At 38.9% G+C, this 7,500-nt stretch overlaps 1 protein-coding gene across 2 annotated transcripts in view; it reads right to left on the bottom strand.

Moving 5' to 3' along the window:
* LOC135216931 (uncharacterized) overlaps positions 1-7,500 on the bottom strand; it is a 427,667-nt gene that overhangs the window by 307,512 nt on the left and 112,655 nt on the right. The gene's annotated exons all lie outside the window — the stretch shown is intronic.

Genomic DNA, 7,500 nt, shown 5'->3' with positions numbered 1-7,500 from the left:
ATGTTCTAGTCGATAAGAAATTGGTCGGCTCATTGGCGCGAACCACGGAACCAAGATTTCAAGACTCACAGTGAAGCTCTTAACCCACAAGGCTATCATAACCTGTGAAGTGTACTTAGGGTTTCAGCGAGTGATAAATCTTGTTACAGAATTTTACAGCTAACAATAGTAGCCGCTTTTTATCCAACCGGCCTGGCCTGGATGTATCACTTTCCATCCCAAGAAAGCGGAATCAGATCTTTCCATCCCAGGGCGAGATTGTTTTAGAGACAAAGAGGTCGCCTTTGGGCGGATTGATTACCCGTCGTTGGTTCGCCTGGCTGTCTGTCTGGATCCTTTCCTCCACCAAAGATAAACTGCCAAGTATCCGCCCAAGTTTTCGCTTTTATCGCGACCAGGACATACGCGCTGCTTGATGCCGCTTGGCACCAGGGAACGACTTCCCTTTGAAATCCTCTTTAGTATTCATGGAGTGTGTTTAGTCCTCATTGACTCCGACAACGTCTGGAAAGGTGAGTTTTGCATGCGCCACGATGCTGCATTGATGGAAAACTTGAAAGACATTGCGAATAGGGTCGGCAGAACATGGGGGGCTTGCATGAACTTATTTTCATTCGAAGGTGAAAAATCATAATCTGTAATATTCCATATTGACAACAGTACTGTTTTGGAAATAGTATGTTTTGCATAGTTTTCAACTCAGGAAATAACTTTCATTATTACATTCCGCTATTAACAACTGTATTGTATTGGAAAGAGTATGTTTTGTATAATTTCCAATTCAGGGTATAACTTTCATTATTACATTCCATATATACAACAATCCTATTCTGGTAATAGTATGTTTTGTATAGCTTTCAATTCAGGAAATAACTTTCATTATTACATTCCATATTACAATATTACTGTTTTGGAAAGAGTATATTTTGTATTTTTCAATTCAGGAGATAACTTTCATTATTACACAATGAAAACTTCAAGCAAGTTGTAGTTTGTTGTAGGTCCATTAGCATATAAAACAAATAGTGTTCTTTTCCTCAAAATCTAAATGACAAACATTACATGGTATGTGTTTAATTTATGGTTGATTGATTGATCATGACATGTAGGTCTTGAAGACCAAGGGCAGAAACCCATCAGGATTATTCAGCCCCGTAATGAAGATGAAATATATATATATATATATATATATATATATATATATTATATATATATATATACATATATAATTATAAGGTATATATAATTATATATATATAGTATATATATAAATCAATATGATGAATAATGCATCAGCTACTAGGCTTCCACTAACAGTTTATGAAATTATCCTTCCAGTGCCAGCCCAACCTCAGAATTGAATTGAATATAGTATAAAGGCCAAAGGCCAAGCATTGCGACCTATGAGGTCATTCAGCACTGAAAAGGAAATTGAGAGTAAAAGGTTTGAAAGGTGTGACAGGAGGAACATCTCACAGTTGCACTATAAATCAACTGTTAGGAGAGGGTGGAAAGTCATATGGAAGGGGAAGAATATGAAAGGAGGTAAAGTAAAGGGAATGAAAGGGGTTGCAGCTAGGGACCGAAGGCACGCTGCAAAGAACCTTAAGTGATGCCTACAGTGCACCACATGAGGGTGCACGTGTGGCACTAACCCTCCTTCGGGGCCAAACCTGAGCCCACAAAGAATTGTTTTTGCCCTTCTCTGGACTCCACAGTCCACAGCTGCAGTACTGGTGTGCGAAACATGGAATAATTCCTCCTCTGCTCTCTCTCTCCGTGAGAGCAAAAATCGATTTCACTCTCGGTAGGAAGCAAGATGCCAATACCACAACGTGCCCCGAGGGAAATGATTATAATTCGCTGGTTCTCATTCGTCGAATGCTGGCGGGAGTTTTTGTGAGCTCAGAATGGGTATTTACCAATTATTGGAGGGCAAACATTACCATTAGACACAAAAGTATTCCTTCAGAAGGATTTTTTGGCCCTTAAGGAAATCAACTACCATTAACTCATATCTAGAATGAAATAAGAGAATAAGAATATAAGATTTAGGCCAAAGGCCAAGCGCTTGGACCAATGAAGTCATTCAGCGCTGAAACGGAAATTGATATAGAAGGTTTTAAAGGTGTCTATAACAGGTGGAAAACCTCGCAGTTGCACTATGAAACAACTGTTAGGAGCGGGTGGAAAGAAAGATGGAAGAAAGATAACATGAACGGAGATACAGTAAAAGGAATGAAAGAGGACGCAGCTAGGGGTCATAGGGACGATGCAAAGAACCTTAACGTAATGCCTACAGTGTAACGCATGAGGTGCACTGATGGCACTACTCCCCTAGGGAGATTAAATAAAACAATCTCTGAACTATTAGCAACAAGACAAAATGGCAGCACAAAATCGCATGCGAAGTCAGCGTACACAACGTGATGACGTCATGGTACCATGACGTGTCTACAGTTTACCATGACGTGTCTACAGTTTTCGGAGCAACCGCTCGTATTTATTGCTGTCCCGATTAACGTCAAAGGCAAAATGTCAGCTGAACTGAATATGAACAGTGGGTGTCACAGTCTACCAGTCCCACTACGTGGTCTGTGAAAGGTCATGTCGATAAGACCTCGTTATACCCTCATCTGCTTGATTGTACTTTTTATGATGTGGAAACTACGGGCACGTCGTTACTTTTTTACTGTAATAATAATAATAATAATAATAATAATAATAATAATAATAATAATAATAATAATAATAATAATAATAATAATAATAATAATTGGTACTAGTAGTAATTGTAAAACTGCTAAGAGATGAAGAACCTGCTTGAAGAAGCAGGTTACACAATTTGTCTAAATTATCCTTTATTTCAGTCCATTTCTTTCGTGATCATCTATCTAGCCACAGGCATCATATAACTGAATTATACTTGAAATATGTCCTTTCTATTTCATGATATGTACAATCAAAGAGAACAATATCACGAGTTTATGAGGAAAAGTGCAACAATTTCTAGCAGTAATGAGTATGAAAAAGAGCCATAAACTATGTTAAAAGGTCCTGTGCTTCTTTTGTCGTCATCCTTTAATAAAAAATAATGACAATATGGAAGTCTCCCAGAAAAGTTGGATGACTAAGGAAGACCTACGTACGTACATAATAAGCTTGATAAGACCGAGCCTCCTCCACTTCCTTCCTCCGACCTTTCAATTAACCCTTTTTAAGACAAGTTGCTCCACCAAGAAGAAGAAGAAGAAAAAGAGACTTCTTAGGAACACACCGAACACGTAATCGGAAAGGAAATTCCAAAGGGTCCAGCTGCCCACGTTCAATTTCTGCAGACATTTTAAGGCTTCCATATTTCTAAAGGCGAGTGAATGGCAGCTGCAGGGACGAGAGGGAACATGGAGTTCGCCACTTAAAGAAAGAACGGGGTTTACCTAGTCCAGTGGTTCTTAACCTGGGAGGGGGGCGTCGTCAGCAATTTCAAGGGGAGGCTCGACCCCTATGGAAAAATGAAACAAAATTATCTAGTTATATTCGTCATTCTCTTAACAAGAGTGAGGAACTAAATATCCAGAAGTTTATGAAAAAATGCAAAAGTGTCGCCTTATAACGTTACTTTCCCAGAGTCTACTACTCTAGTTAGGCTCGTTGGTCTGACTATGTATTGTAATGATTGACCTTTCCTCTATCCCTCGAAACCCCTTCTCTTTCTCATTTTTGTTTTTCATTTTCCTTTAAATCTGGGAGGGAATTTTACTCATAGACGCAAGGGGGCCGGGAAAGAAAGGACCAGCTCTTGGAGGGGGCGTGGTAATAAAAATGGTTAAGAACCACTGAGTTCCAGTCCTTGTTTTTGCTGAACTTCCGTCTTAGGAACTGGTTATAAGAGTGACTCCCTCAAAAGGGAATCTGCAAGATGGAAGTTACCATTTCCAAGAGATGGGGAATGGAATAGACGGAATATAGAATTTAGGCCATATGGCCCACTAGGACCTACGAGTTAATTCACAGCTGAAAGAGAAATTGAGACTAGAAGGTTTGAAAGGTGTAACAGGAGGAAAACCTCGCAGTTGCAATAGGAAACAATCATCAGAGGGTGATTAGCAAGATAGAAGTATATCTAAGTTTAACCAGACCACAGAGCTGATTAACAGCTCTCCTAGGGCTGGCCCGAAGGATTAGATATTTTTACGTGGCTAGGAACCAATGGGTTCTCTAGCAACGGGACCTACAGCTTTTTGTGCGATCAGAACCACATCGAGAAATGAATTTCTATCACCAGAAATAAATTCCTCTTGATTCCGCGTTGGCAGAGCGGGGAATCGAACCCGGACCCTGAGATCGGTAGTCGAGCACGTAACCGTCTCGTCCAACAAGATGGAAGAAAGAGAATATGACTGGAGGTACAGTAAAAGGAATGAAAGGGGGTGCAGGTAGGGGCCCACAATTACATTAATACGTAACAGTTAGATGTGTTGAATATCAGGCCTAAAGAAAGAAAGTGGACACGGAGGTCAAGTAAAATACTAAAATGTGGATGCAGCTAGGGACAAAGGGGCGCTGACAAACACCATTTAGTAATGCCTACAGTGAACCACGTGACGTGCACTGATGGCGCTACCCCTAATGGAAAACTAAAGCTCGAACTCGTCAATTACGTAACATAACAAAAGCGCTATTACTCGAAATATTAGTCGAATAACACATCTCTCCACTCTTATTTAGATGGAAATTCGTTTCTCGATGTGGTTCGGATCCCACAATAAGCTGTAGGTCCAGCTGCAAGGTAAACAATTGGTTTCTATCCACGTAAAAATATCTAATCCCTCGGGCCAACCCAAGGAGAGCTGTTAATCAGCTCAGTGGTCTGGTTAAACTTATAGATACACTTAACTTTTTTTCCCCACTCTTATTTAATTATAGGAAACAACTTAACCAAGACATGATGATATTAGGTTTTTTCAGTGGAAACGAAAGCAAGTACCGAATAACATCATCTTTACTAGCACACTTAATTGCACTTACGTTTGTTTACACTTACTCATTACGTTAATGGACAATCAGCACAGAATACACATAAACGGACGTTCTCAGAAATTTATATACAAAGTACCTCTCTTGAATGGTTGACACTTAATTTAAGAGGTAATATTTGTAATGATTCTCAGTTGAAGTATTCTAATCCAATTGGTTCTCCATCTAGGGAATATTTATTGCAAATAAAGTCACTGTTTTCATACAGTTAGTCACTAGGTTCATATAGTTCCTCTTCAAGATATTTCTTTTATGCGGCTCTCACATCAAATTACAAATGCTATTGTATATACGCGTAAATGCATAGAAACCGTCCATTTTTATTTACTGAAAGGCAAGGTGTCATCTTTAACACATTTCATTCCTTTTCATTGACATTAATAACCGTAAAACCGATGGCTAAATGAAATTATTTTCAAATAAATATCGTAATTTTTCTACGGAAAATAATTCCTGTTGATTCGTCGTCATTTCCATTATCGTACATTCTCAGGAGGAAAAGTTCCTCGTTGGAAGAGTTGGTTACGTGTTCGATTCCCTGCTCTGCCAACTAAGAATCAGATGAATTTATTTCTGGTGATAGAAATTCATTTCCCGGTGTGGTTCGGATCCCAAAATAATCTGTAGGTCTCGCTGCTAAGTAGCCAGCTAGTTCCTAGCCACGTAAAAATATTTCATCCCTCGGGCTCAGCCTAGGAGAGCTGTTAATAATCAGCTCAGTGGTCTGGTTAAACTAAGGTATACTTTAACTTTCTGAGGAAGAAAAAGAGAGGAGACACAAGGTACTGACTGATGAACATGACCACTGCCACGCGGCGTGAGTGAGTAACAGTAAGATGATATCTGTACTTGATTGAGGAAGCGTGATTATCACATTACCGAGAGTTCCTCAGTACACTATTCCGTATATAGTTTCCAAACGCCATGACAGCATCTGGAAGACGCTATTTCCTTCCTTGTTCGTTAATGGACTTTAAAAATTAATTTATTTTTGTGGGTGCTTACTTACTCCCCCTAAAACAGGCGTGGCAGGGGTGGGTGGGGGGAAGGGAAGTTGACTTAGGGACGTGGTTGCATAAATTGTTCGTAGATTATAGTTTTTTTTCCAGATTTATAAGATGATTCCTTTTCTATCTTGTGTCACATGATAGGTTTTCACACTAGGATACAAACACTTCATGACATGCAAACAATTATATGTATAACTGCATGTTTTTTTTTTAACATTTATCGAAGTTTATTAAGTAAAATCAAAATTCAGTGACTTAACAACATACTTTATTCAGGACTTATAAGTTTCCTTACGAAATGGGACTAGTTCGGTGAGGTGGGAGTACTTTTCCATGTGGACCATTTTCCAATAGGTTAAACACGGTCGAAAGAGACACGTGCATACCTTTGAGAGTATTATTATTATCATCAATATATTATCATTACTATTCAGAAGAACCCTATTTTTATGGAACAAGCCTAAAGGGGACACTGATTTGAAAAGTCAAGCTTCCAAAGAATATTTAGGTGTTCATTTGAAAGAAGTAAGAGGAGGTAAATGGAAATAGAGAAAGAAGAGCATTGTCTTATCAAATGGGGTTAAATAGTAACTGCATGAATCCAGAACAGAGAGAGAGAGAGAGAGAGAGAGAGAGAGAGAGAGAGAGAGAGAAATATCACAAGTCTAAGGCTATCCACACTTAAAGAACGCTATTGGTTTTCCAACAAGAGAAAACATTCCTAATAAAAACGCTCTTGTAAAAGAATTTTCCAAACCTTGAAATCATACATATAAAATTAATTAAAAAACAAAAAACAGAAAATGCACATAAATAAAATAAAATACATTTTGTGAAGACGACGAACTCCAACAAATATGAAAAAATAACGCCTAACTTTAAAATGACTTCCTTTCCAAGAATTATGGATAGAGGATAATTACCATCCTCAACCCGGCACCGAGAGAGGAAAGGCATTCTCAAGTGTCACACACACTGGGACACTTAACCAGCAATATCTTGCCATTCAAAGGGGCCGAGAAATTACTATGTGGCATGTTTATCTTGGCACAATACTGTATTCTTCTGAAACATGATTTGACGATTTACAATGCAGGCCCCTGAGTGAGCATATCAAAAACAGGGGCCTGAATGAGCATAATAAAAACAGGGTCCTGAATGAGAATAATAAGGTCAGGCCCCTCAATGAGCATAAAACACAGGCCCCTCAATGAGCATAATAAATACAGGCCCCTCAATGAGCAGAATAAACACAGGTTCCTGAGTAGATATAATATACACAGCCCACTTGATGAGCATAATAATACAGGCCCCTCAACGAGCATAATAAACACAGGCCCCTGAGTAAGTATAATATACGCAGGCCCCTGAGTAAGTATAATATACACAGGCCCCTCAATGAGCACGATAAATACAGGCCCCTCAATGAGCATTCTTATATAAAAAAGAATTT

The sequence above is a fragment of the Macrobrachium nipponense genome, chromosome 6 (assembly GCF_015104395.2).
Source record: "Macrobrachium nipponense isolate FS-2020 chromosome 6, ASM1510439v2, whole genome shotgun sequence".
Classification (NCBI taxonomy): Eukaryota; Metazoa; Arthropoda; class Malacostraca; order Decapoda; family Palaemonidae; genus Macrobrachium; species Macrobrachium nipponense.
Note: the sequence above shows the minus strand (reverse complement) of the source record. Positions and strands in the feature narration are given on the sequence as shown.